The 13,671-nt window shown below is 33.4% G+C and overlaps 1 protein-coding gene across 2 annotated transcripts in view; it reads left to right on the forward strand.

Annotated features, from left to right (window-relative positions):
- LOC111057122 (RNA-binding protein 24-B) overlaps window positions 1-13,671 on the forward strand; it is a 136,290-nt gene that overhangs the window by 29,109 nt on the left and 93,510 nt on the right. The gene's annotated exons all lie outside the window — the stretch shown is intronic.

Raw genomic sequence — 13,671 nt, forward strand, 5'->3', positions numbered from 1 at the left:
AGCTGGAATCATGTGTCAGCGGGTGTGATAGCTCCCAAATAGCCTCAGCTGAGGTTATGAATGAATGGAAAAACTGTAGTAATTGCATGCAATGAATTCTTCAGCTGACTGAATCATAACATTTTTTTCTTATGCACTTTCAATGTTATTCTTATATCCTGAAAAAGGACGAAGGAGTGAGTCAATTTTGTTGTCCAACGAACTTGACCTGTGAAGAGGTTCGAATAATACGTGTTCAAATTTTGAAGCTGATTGATAAAGTTATTGTAGAACATACACACAAACGTACAACGACTTTGGCCTTCAGTAAGTTAAAAGTGAGAACTCACTAACGCTCGTTCAATTATTCGTAACATTCAATTGAATCATTGTTTAATCACAAGAAATCTGAAAAATTTCTAGATTTAGAAGATACTATGATCAATTTGTATGATCTGTTTTTGTATCAATCGATTCAGTTCCCACTGTTTTGATAAATATGTCAAAACTGTGATTCATCTTTTTCATTCCGGAGAACATCATTAAACATCATCACTTTGACAGAAAACGTTCCCTCAGAACGTAGCACTTTAGCTAGATGAAGAATATCCTAAACGACACTTTCCATTTTAATTTTGAAGCCGCTTGGCGGTTGCATCACTCTCGCTTTTCATGTGGTAGGAATGAGTGCAGCACAAGTGCATCTTGAGAACCATGAAAAGCCAGCCGCTTCAGCGTGGATTACGTACTTTCCTCCGTTTTATGCGCGATTGTCAACAAATTATTCCTCAGTTTCCTTTTGTGGCTGCAACGAACGAAACAATGACAGCGTGTGTGTGAGTGAAGTAAAACTGTTTAATAATCAAATCGATATTGCAAAGTGTCTCTCCCCTTCATAAGCGAGGGATGCAAGGGCACCCCAACCCACCCTCTTACGCCCCACCATCGGCTCATCCCTTAAGCAGAACAGCCCTTCGTCACTCGTTGCTCCAGTGAGTCAGAGTGGCTATAAAAGGATAGGAGGGTTGTGTAGTCCGCTGAAAGCAAAAGGACTCTTTCCTGTCCGCTGTATGTGCGATGAGGATATAGGCCCCAGTAGGCTTTCTCCATTCGATGCGGTCGTAGCAATTGAAAGCCGGTAATTTCATTTTCTTTTCCAGTCAACACAGAACTTCGCTTGAAAGAAGGCCCGAGGATTCTAGCTTGCCGCTTGTGTCCGAAAATTAACACAAGATTTGAATTGATATGAAGATAGATTCTAATCAAAATGTTTAGTCTTCCATTACAACATCTACAGGTTAATTTATTTGGTTCTGATTTACCGAGGTTATCAGGTTATCTATTGGGTGGTCTATGGAATAACAATTGATTAATAGAGTAATATCGTGATATCTTGTCTCGTGATTATTTATTTAGGTTGTAGCTTAAACACAATAAAAGTTGAAAGAGCTAGTTCAGCTGAAGATGTGGTAGGTGTTACCATGAAACCTGGTTCTGTAGGATGAATTAATTTTCGAATAAATTAAAGTGGTATTGACAACATCAACGACTTATTCTTTCAATTATGGAGATATACCACAACATCTCATACCATACAATCAAATTACAATAAAAGTTACCAAGTACCCTCTTTATTTTATCAAAACACAACTAGTATCAACTCCTCAAGAGCCATCTTCAACTGTAAGACTCAGTTGCATAAAAGTCTGTATAATTTTAAACACAATTAAATTTCACGAGAGTCAATCAAAAAAGGTTTTTCTGAAAAGAAGGGTCTCTGATTGGCATTTAATCTGGATTAAAAGTTGAGAGACTTTTGTGCAACTGGTGTAAGAGTTGAAAATAGTTGTGTTTTGATTAAATAATAAGGTTTAATGTGTTTCAATAATTTAAGTAGAACTTAAAGGAAAAGTGAGTACATGAGTACATAATTGGTATTTTGTTAATCATGGAATAAAACATTGAGGGATCGTGTTATCATTTTTCCACATCATATTCCTGTAAAAGCTGCTGTTCCAGTAAACGTTGCCAAATAAGAAGAAACATATTGTGATAAATTTGAAATTGTTTCTTTCATTCTGATTTGTATATTCAGATTGATGATTTAGTGTATAAATTGAAATGGACGTAACCTACATAGTATTTGGACAATTTAAGATAAAATTAGGAAACTGAAGAAGTTTTGGGCAATAGCCTGTTTTCTCTTTGCCGACTACTGTATTGTTTACTTTATCCTATAAATAAATGAGTAAATAAATAGATAAATATATAAATAAATAATGAATAAATAAATAAATGAATAAATAAATATGTGCACCAAACCAGTGCTACGTTGTTTGTACATTTTTGTTGTTCGACAATGACAAGTGAGCTCCAAACTTCAAACTCGGGATCTTTGACGATTACAAGGCATTTGATGCGAAAATGTGTTTCCTTTATATCATTTTGCTGGGAAAATCAGCGTCCTCTTTCTTAGACGGGCCACTGTAAGAAGCCACATGTATTCAAGAATTCTCACTGCTTTTTACCGCATTCAAGAAATTACCGCCCTTACAAACTTGGGTCGTAGCTTCTTTAGTGTGACAATTTTCCAGTGACCCGACGGTAGGATATGATTAATGATCCATTCCACAAACTCTCACAAGTCTTTGTATTGCTATTGGTTGTTGGGATGATTCAATTTTCGAGCATGGTCACACAAACCTTGAGTATGTATTATCATAGAGAAACAATGGCATACTTACGCTATTGTTTCTCTATGGTATTATGCTGTAGAGTTTTTTGAAATTCACTCACAATTCATTGCAACCCTTCTGGGTTTCCACGTACTCCAGAGAAGATATAAAAAATAAGAAGTTTGCACATAGGCTATTTCTATACAGGATTGGTGAAAATAATGGAAACAATTCTATTTCTCTTACAAGGATAATTCGACAATAGGTTCCATTGTGGTTCCTAATTGAATTAAATAAACTACTTTTCTGTCGCTTCAAAATTCTTTTCCACCATCTTGGATCCCCCATTTTGAATCAAACTTGGAAGGTGGATGTATGATACATGATTTCGATACAAATTTCAAGTGAAAATGAATACCAAGAACTGTTGGATCCGCCATTTTGAATCCAACTTGGAAGGTGGAAATACGATAAATGTTTTCAATACAAATTTCAAGAGAAAATGGATGGCAAGAACTGAAAATCGATATCTCAAACCGTCTCAAAGTTATTCACATTCAGAGATACGAATTAACCAAACAAAAATAAAATAAATGAGGAGAACATTGGAAATCTAAAAAAATTCCAAACTATCAAATTTCACTTTTGTAAGTTTTCGTAAACAATTATACCATCTAATCACATATTTAACTATAAAATAGAAACTCAGGAAGTGAAAGTTTTAATTTTTGATGATAAGTCTTGAAAACCCCAATATTTAACCTATAAACTTGAGTGTAAATAGAGAATGAAATTGGGTAAAACGGATCCAAATTTGGATATAACATCCAAAAGGATCTCTCTGCCGATAAAAGCCATGTGAATAAATAACATACAGGTATTCAACACTTGAACTGAATAGGTTCATCTTCAAATTTTTCATGTACTCGTTCATTCCATTTTTGTATGATTTAAATAAATTAATAAATAATAATAAATAAATGTTTATTTCCCCCCAAAAAAAACTAAAACTACTACATCAATTACAGAAAATATTGGATAAATTACATTACATACAATAGTTACAATAAAAATTTCTTATGTGTCCTCTACATGTTAAGTGTTTTCTGTGTGGAAATTGACCTACTCCACTATGGCGTACCATGTTCTAGAGTAGGTTTATTGATATATTTGAATGAGTATAACTTTAAAACGGTTTCTGCACCCATTACTGCAAACCCATATACTATCCTTGTTTGTAACTCTAAGGGCCGTTTGCACAGTATAGATTACTAAACTCGATTAAGTTAATCCGAAAGTTTAAACTTGAATCGGTTTTCTCAGTGCATTTACTAATCCAGTTCAAGTTAAACTAGTTTAGCGTTAAATTGGTAATAGAATGTCATCGTTTATAATATCAGGAAGGCTGATTTTTACAGGAAATCATGGAACAGGATGTTACTTGTTTACAAACCATCAGTAATTTGAGGTTATGTAGCTACTATTTTAGTATTTTCTTGTTCTTGTTAAAAATCCACAGAGTTGTAAGCTGTACGGTTCTAAAAGTGAAAAGCGATCAAGAAATTCTTTAAAAACTTATTAAGTTAATCGATTTTAAGTTAATCCGGAAGTTTAAACTTGAAACGGTTTGTGCACCCATTACTGCAAACCTATAAACTATCCTTGGTTGTAACATACATTTTACTAGCTCTAAACTTTAAAGCTATCAAATCACCATTTTGTCTTCAACATCTCAGTTTACTCTCAAAAGAAAACTAAGTTTTCTGCCAGTTTGCACTAACTTATCTTTTAAACTTAGTTTACTGCAAAATGGCAACATATCTTACATTAATCTAATCTAATCTTACATTAATTTCGGGATATCCAATGCTTGGACCGTCCCATTTGTCCGGAAAACGTCTTGACTCGACCACAGTGGACGAGACCAGTCATTAATCGATCACTGTCGCAGACACTCTTCAATTATTTAACAATATTCGCAGTTATCGGTAACTGACGACGCTTTACATATTTAAACGATCGGCGCCGATGATATTTCGTTGCACTTTTCAAACTTTGTGAATGTTCTAATAGAACTCAGCTCGTCGAATGAAATCGATTTATCGTGTTGATTATTAAAGGGTGTACTAAGGGTCATGCTATCGATGTTTGCTATGGGTCTACGAATGCATAAACTGTAGTTTCATTTCTTATTTCCGTTTTACGTCATCCAAGCATTTATGAATATTCTAGTTCGAGTTTGGTAACCTTTTATTCAGAGATCATAGATTATTGACCGAGCGAAGTGAGATCTAAGATTCAAGTCGACGGTTTGGCATTTCTCTTAATGTTTAAATGTTTATATGTTGCGCATTTACGGCGAAACGCAGAATAGATTTTCATGAAATTCGACAGGTATGTTCCTTTTTTAATTGCGCATCGACGTATATATATATATATAAGGTTTTTGGAAATTTTGCATTTCAAGGATAATATAAAAGGAAAAAGGAGCCTCCTTCATACGCCAATATTAGAGTAAAAATCAGACTATAGAATTATTATTCATCATAAATCAGTTGACAAGTGATTACACAGATGTGTGGAGAAGCCAGTCTATTGCTGTATTTCCATAAGGTCTATAGTTTCAATCAGGTACTAGTGGATGAGAATACTGCGTGAGGTCTACTGTTCACAGAACTACTAGTTATAGTGCGCCTGGATTATTGGAGCGAACCCAGATTATTGGAGCTAACCCAAAATATATTGAAATTTTAAATTGTTCAAACTAGTGTCTCTTCTTATTATTGTGCCTGTCCGCTATATACGAACGTGGACGATCAACATGGCGATCTTCACTTTCTCCACAGTGAAACGAAATATTTCTATGGAGCTTTTTCCACACCAGGATCTGATGTTTTTAGCCAAGATATATTCTTCTTCTACCTGGGCCACCTCTATCTAAAAATCTTCCCTTAGAGAATCACCCGTAATAGAGCATAAAATGTTATGTAATTTCAAGCTAGAGTAATTACTTCAAAATATTAGATTGTCCAAACTAGTTTTGCTTGCGAATAAATTTATAAAACTGAGCATTTATTTCATTCCACTTTTATTAATTAAATTAATTTTTATTATTAAATTTATTTCACTTTTTATTAATTTCGTTCCTGAGTACCTTCTTTACTGTACAATGATCACAACTGAATTAGATGATTCGGTAACAAATTCATCCCAAATTTCTGTTCCCAAGTTATGTTTGTTCATACGTACATCTAAATTAGATATTTTCATTCGTCTTAATGATGTAAATGACAAATTTGCCTAAAAAACCCTACCTTATGGACATAACCTACATAATATTTGGACAATTTAAGACAAAATTAGGAAATTGAAGAAGTTTTGGGCAATAGCATGTTTTTTCTTTTCCGATTATTGTATTGTTTGCTCTAATAAATAAATAAAGCTCTATTCACAAGTTATCTACATCTAGATTGGATGATCTAAATAACTCATCAATGTATTATTATTGTTCAGAAGTGATTTCATGTTGATAGAAAGGAATATTATAATATTTTGGGTGACTCAAACAATGAAACCGATTTCAGATTGGGAGATTGATTGTAAAATTTGAAGGGCTATCTTCACTATAGATTTCCTAAACTACTACTATCCCTTATCCATTTCACATCTGCTTTGATACAGTGTATATCAATGTACGTACACTTGTGTATCATCTGCATTAATACATTATATATCAGTTTGTACGTACACTTGTGTATCATCTGATTTGATACAGTATATATTAGTTTGTACGTACACATCTGCTACGATTCAGTAATTATTCATTTATCTATTGGATAGAGTAAACAATACAGAAATTGGAAAAGAAAAAATAGTCTATTGCCCAGAACTTCTCCAATTTCCTAATTTTGTCTTAAATTGTTCAAATAATATGTAAGTTAGGTTATGTATGTTGAGTTATACTTAGACCAGTTATAGAATAGACACGGCTCATTATATATTCATACTGAAAGTCGATGAAGCCAACATCTACTGCCAAATCCACCCATCTTGACGTCACAACAGTGACGCCAAGCATCGTAAAGAGATTATAGAAAACTTTTTTGAGTTTGTTGTGTAAGTGTTTGTGGTGTTTAACCTACATTGTTGATATTCAATGCATTGTTGTTAGCTTGGTTGTGACGTGAAGATGGGTGGATTTGGCAGTAGATGTTGGCTTCAGAGGCTAGACTTCCCAGCGTGTCTATTCTATAACTGGTCTAAGAATACATATTTCACTTACAAGTGGTTAAACAAGTTCATGCTCCTCATTGTAATAATCGACCTCGAAACATGTAATAAACCAGTAATTCAGATCCAAGTTAAATCCACCTCTAAGTCGGCGAAGAAATAAAAATTGAAACGTTTTCTCTGCCATTAAAAGAGCATTAATAATCTCAAGTGGGAAAGGCTGTCACGCTACCGTTCTTACTTAGTAACGAGATAACTTAATTAGTACAATGCTCAACTTTTGCAACACCTCAGGCAGGAAATGCTTGATATCCGGGGGAAAATTCACAGCTGCCATGGAAATTCCAGTTTTCAATTTTTCATCCAGCACTCTTTTCCAATTGCAACACGAGTGCGCATGTCACTGGCACTTGTCGTCGACTCGTCACTGTCGATTTTCGTTTGCAATCCAATTCAATTAATATCGATCACTTGGTTTCCATTCCTCTCTCGTGTTATTTTTATGGGCTTTACTTTACTACTTGACGCGCACTTACACGTCCATATCGAAAAGACATTATCGGAATACGCAAACAATTTCATAAATTGGCTCGTAGTTTTTAGCTGTTTAGTATTTGCTTTTATTATGCTCATGTTGGTTCACTGATGGTATGCATAACTTCGTGATCATTTCTTCGGCTTCTCTCCCTTGAAGTTAAACAGCTTACCAATCGCAATACACTTCTTGCATTAACATTTCCGGTTTCATCCTAGTGCTCTAATCATGAATGATAAATTAATATATCTTTGATTGATTGATTGATTGATTGATTGAGTACTTTATTTATGTAGATTACAATATATACTGGCTTATACACTTATATACAATAGCTTACAATACAGCAAAATTATAGATGAATTTACATAATATAGACTAAGAAAATAATTATTGAACTGTATATGATATGAAAAAGCAATTTGTAATATAATAACTATAGATAATAATCATATTGTTATGCATCTACATAAATTGGCGGAGCTTTGGACATATCAATGTCCATTCTTCGGAAAGAATATTAAAAATATCCTCCCCCCTAACTCTCTACCAAAAGGATGCAATCAGACTGAGAAACCTTGAAAAAATATATCGTTTTTTTTTGTCAATTCTTTTTTTATTTATTCCATAACAGGATTGCAGTTTCCTATTGACAAATTGAAATTGAATGTAATTGACAAAAACAATGTTTTTCAAGTTTGGACAAGTTCCACGTCATCAATACATACTCAGAAAAATTATCAGTATTGATTGAGATTCCATTATTCCATAAACTGATTAAATTCCCCTTAGAACTACTTGTTATAAGAATAAGAATACTTTATTTGCCATTAAACAAAAAAAAAAAAATGCAATAGGCTTCGTCAAGGTCACAAACAATCAACATTGATACAGTAATCCATTAAAATAATAATAATAATATATTATATAAATTTTACAATATGTTCTACTAAAATATAATCTCTAATTGCTCACTCAAAGAATAGCGTGTCAAAAACAATGTTACAAACTTTAAAACAGGTAGATCAGCAAGATTTGGTCATTTTTCAATTGTATCTGGGTTGGATGCCATAAATTCACTAAGATTATAGAAAGGCTGATTCTTCAGCCATCTACTAACAACTAATTTAAAACTTTTCTCTGGCAGATTACGAACCCATAGTGGAAGTTTATTAAATATCATGTATCTCTGATAGTAATGACTCTTATGTGTCTTTGCCAATCTTATTTGAGGTATAGGAAGATCAGACTTTCTTCTTGTGTTATGGGAGTGCCCTATGCTGTTAAACTTGTGTATATTACTTTTTACTTGAATCAAATTATGATAAATGTAGAAATAGATGAATTAATTTCTGAATAAATTCTCCGAAATGTCAATACTAATATTCTGGCATGTCATTGGTCGAAACGGTTGCATTCTACAAAATGTCTGCTGATACTTTCCATCGACCAATGAGATAGTGTTATGGGCGTGGAAGTGTTCCACAACAAATAGCCGCTGCCATGAGATTGGTTCAAGCTCTAGTGAGTTTAGAATGTGGGTATGGCATCAGAGATGTCAAAGACAATAATCTACTTGTATTGTAATCTAAATGGCTGCAATGATATTGAGCTGAGTGAGAACTAAAACCTCTGTACAATTTAGAATAGTGCAATCGTTTCATCACATTGATAACATACTAAACCTAACCTAACCTAACCTAACCTAACCTATTTAGTTATTTCTAAAATCGTCATCTTCCAGTTTCCATTTGTAATATAATATAATAATAATAGATCTTTATTCAATGACAAGTACATTACACAGAATAACAATAATCAAATGAATACACTATTGCTTGCTAAAGAATGAACTTTGTCTGCAAACAGGAGCATATCTCATAATTGAAAATAAAATCAAGTATTCGTCTAGCATACATAAATAAAATATTATAAACTGAAATAATGCGACTAAAATAATAATGATACTGAATAATAATAATAATAAATATGAATGAAACATAAACAAATAAATTTACAAAATAATCATCTTTCTCTAAGTATTTTTAGATCGTATGACATTTAAATTGGGTAAAACCTATCTGGATGGGGGCATGGAATGGTCAAGAGAGAACAATGCCCCTCCTTCAACGCTGGTTGAATGGGAAAAAATAACTGTCAACCCATGTCAATGCTCAACCAATATTAAACAATGGATCTCTTAATGCTCCCATCCAGATAGGTTTAGCAGCATAACATATATTTTCAAAACCTACTCCAAAATCCACCACTCTGGTCCGCAACTTACAACTCGACATAAATTCTATTTAAATTCTATTCAAATACAAATCGTGATACACAAAAGCTTGTAAGCGAAGATACATTTGAAGTCAACCTCATGAATGATAAACTACACTGTACTTACAGTAATTCCAGCAAAATACTTCCATAAGTGAATGTTCTGGAGTTGCCAATACCTTATACCTGTTGTTCATAAAGATAATTTATTCAGACTTGTTTCCATTCTAGAGAAATGAATTACCGTTGTTAATAAATGATAATTATCTAAAATGAAATGTTTGATTCAAACAAGAATCGAAATAAATCCTCTAATACTTTCTTATCATATGAAAAATATCATGAGTATCTAGTCATGTCACTCAAATTCATAAATTAAATTAAATATTATCAAATGAAAATCCAAATTAAATCACCCCGAAGACTTCTGCTTCTGCAAATATTGACAACAGGGTAAACAGCTAGATCAGTGGTTGCCAAACAGTCGATCGCGAGATACCGGTAGCTCGTGGGGTAGTTTTTGGAAGCTCACAGAAATGCTCATGCAAAAGAATGTCGTCCAGTTTGGATATAAACACTTTTCCAGTCTGAAGAAATTCAATGACGAGAAAAATCCTCCACAGCACCGCAGCAATAACCAAAAATACGTTTCAATTCTTTCAGAATTGAGACAACAGTTTGATCAACGATTTAAAGATTTTAGAAGCATATCAAATATGGTACAATTCATCAACTCTCTTTTGTAGAGATCTATGCAGAAGATTCTGCAGATTGTGTTGTACAACATTTTGGTGGAGATCAGGCTTCAGTTGAAATGGAATTTGTGGATTTTCAAAATGATCTGTCTCTCAGATCACTTTCTAAAACTGGAAATATTTGGCCTTGAGTCCCCAAAGAAAAATATCCAAATATTATTCAGGTTGCATTGAGGTTGAAAGCTATGTTCAGCTCTACCCACTTGTGTGAAGCATCTTTTTCAAGTATGAAATTCATGAAAAATCTATATAGGAACAGACTGACTGATTGAAACTATTGATGTACATTTGGACAACTGCAACAGAATGGCGGCTACAACGTACACTCCAAACATCAAGAAAATACTTGATTACCAAAAAGAGTACGTTCCATTCCTGTCATTGAATTGTACATTTCAACTTTTGTTATACTTTTTGCTATGAGATAAGTAGATTTCAACACTAGAAATGTATCTTTATAGGCAATAAAATATACTTTCTTTATTCTAATATTCGTTGGTAGCTCACTAGAAGTTTTATAAATTATGCTATTCTAGCTCACAGGCACATAAGTTTGGCGACCAGTGAGCTAGATGGAAATTCGATGAGCGCTACCTTCTATTCAAAAATTATTTGACAGCGCGCTGATTTACAGGATTTAATTTGGATTTTCGTATAATAATAATTATTAATTCATTAGAATTAGAATGATTGCAATATATTCTCAGCAATTTTCATCTGTAGTTATTCATGAATGTTCAGAAATTGCTTCACTTTACCCTTCTGACTTGAAAGTGTGAGATACAACATTTACATAGTGAGATTCACTGCCAGCATCGTTTATAATTAACATCAATGCTCAACACTCCTCCAATACTGACAGTTTAAAGTGAATCCCACTTTAGAAAACTCATTCAAGTTCAATATTAGTTAGAAGAGCCTAAAACCAACATGCCATCGTTATGAAGGCTGAAGAAATCAGACCACTCTCATTAATAAAATCGAGCAGGTAAATACAAGCTTCAAGAATCCACCTCGACAGCTCCGATTGACGCTCGCTCATCACATATTTAACAATTCATTCATTCCTCAATCGATTTTCAGTGCAAACATGTCCAGCCACGTTCTCCCAAGGAATAGCTGAAAAGCTGTTTATAATATCAAAGTGGTCTTATCGATATGAATATGACAACTGTGAGGAGTGCTTCACAAATTTGTGGTGAAAGGAGTTCTGGAAAAACTGAAATTTTCTAATATCAAACAGTAGTGAGATTCGCTTTTCGAAGTGAGTTGAAATGATAGAACGAATTAATAATAAATCTAACTAGTAGTTCTGTGAACAGTAGACCTCACGCAGTATTCTCATCCACAAGTACCTGATTGAAACTATAGACCTTATGGAAATACAGCAATAGACTGGCTTCTCCACACATCTGTGTAATCACTCTTGTCAGCTGATTTATGATGAATAATTCTATAGTCTGATTTTTACGGTAATATTGGCGTATGAAGGAGGCTCCTTTTTCCTTTTATATTATTCTTGAAATGCAAAATTTCCAAAAACCTCGTATTATACGTCGACGCGCAATTAAAAAAGGAACATACCTCTCAAATTTCATGAGAATCTATTACCGCGTTTCGCCGTATAATGCGCAACATATAAACATTTAAACATTTAAACATTAAGAGAAATTCCAAACCGTCGACTTGAATCTTAGACCTCACTTCGCTCGGTCAATAAATTGGGAATGGGTCAGTTTTGGGCATGAGCCTGTTGTGCCTTTCCTCATGTTAAATATTTGTACACAATGTGATAAATAAATAATGAATGAGTCCATTGCTTGATTTAACCGTGGATTAATTTGAGCATTGTTTCAACTGCTTTTGAGCATATGGGCCTAAGATAGAAAACCAATGTTAATCAGGAGCTGACTTTATAACCTGAATCTCACTATCATTATGGATAGTTTATGTTTTATCCTTAGACCAGTCATAGAACTGGTCTAAGGTTTTATCATAAAGAAAAATATATAGCATAGAAAGATATTCCATGGTATAGGACTTTTATGATCCACATTTCACTGTCCACTCTAGGGGTTTTAATCGTAGATCTATGTGACGCTGATAGTCTCTCATAAGGTGTGTACAGATATACGCGCCGCGAACATGAGCAATTCACTTTTAATCAACTGACTATATCTGTATTTTTACAGAAACGGTAAGATACAGATATAAAAAGCTTGGCATCAGCTGATTAAAAGTGAATTGCTCATGTTCGCGGCGCGTATTACTGTACGCACCTTTACATACAACACACACCCGGTCGTGTGTTGATGGGAAGGATATTATTTTATATCCTTCTTAAAGAATCGACAGTTATTTGTTGAAACACCGCCGATTTATGAAGTTACATTACAATTTTATATAATCGTTATTCCAATTGCATTTAATCTTTATTCTCATTGATTAATTATCTATACTTAGTAAAATTCGTTGAATAATTAGCATGACCGTAATTTAATGGAAATTAGTGTATAAGCCAGTAAATATTGTAACACACATAAATAAAGAAATCTAATCTAATCTAATACTGTGCCGTTCTTACACTATCACCCGGTCAAAGCAGTAATAATCGACAGTTGTCGGCAATAATCGGCTTGAGATAACAAAAATCGGCTTTGAATTTGGAGCATGAACGACCAAAATGGTACGACATGTCCCATGGACATGGGATATTTTTTTATGCTATGTTTTCTCTATGGTTCTATGGATATTATATATTTTTTCCTCTTCTTTCTCTTCGCCTTGTTATATACCTATTCCACTTGTTGGAGATGGTTGGACCTACATTGAGTGATGGACCAATATTCAATAATAAGAACTGTTTTTGTGTAGTTGAGAAGTTGATATTGTGGTAATTATTCATATTGAATGACAATTCAATATTTTTTTGACAATTTCTTTCAATAAGAACTGGTTTATATTTGTGTTTTTAATTTGGATTTTTGTTTAATAACAATTATATTTTGTATTAGTAAAGCTCTATCAATATGGCAACTGGGTTGTTTGTTTTTTTAAATTTATTGATTCATTCAGTAATACAATTGCAAATTTGACTGAGTCGCTGTCGATGTTGTAGAACCGTTACATAATGAAATAAAAACACACTTAAATATCGTCAAATTCTACAGTTTTATTTGGTACAGGACTTTGGTTTCGAGTCAGCTTGAAAATGTGATCT

The sequence above is a fragment of the Nilaparvata lugens genome, chromosome 1 (assembly GCF_014356525.2).
Source record: "Nilaparvata lugens isolate BPH chromosome 1, ASM1435652v1, whole genome shotgun sequence".
NCBI lineage: Eukaryota > Metazoa > Arthropoda > Insecta > Hemiptera > Delphacidae > Nilaparvata > Nilaparvata lugens.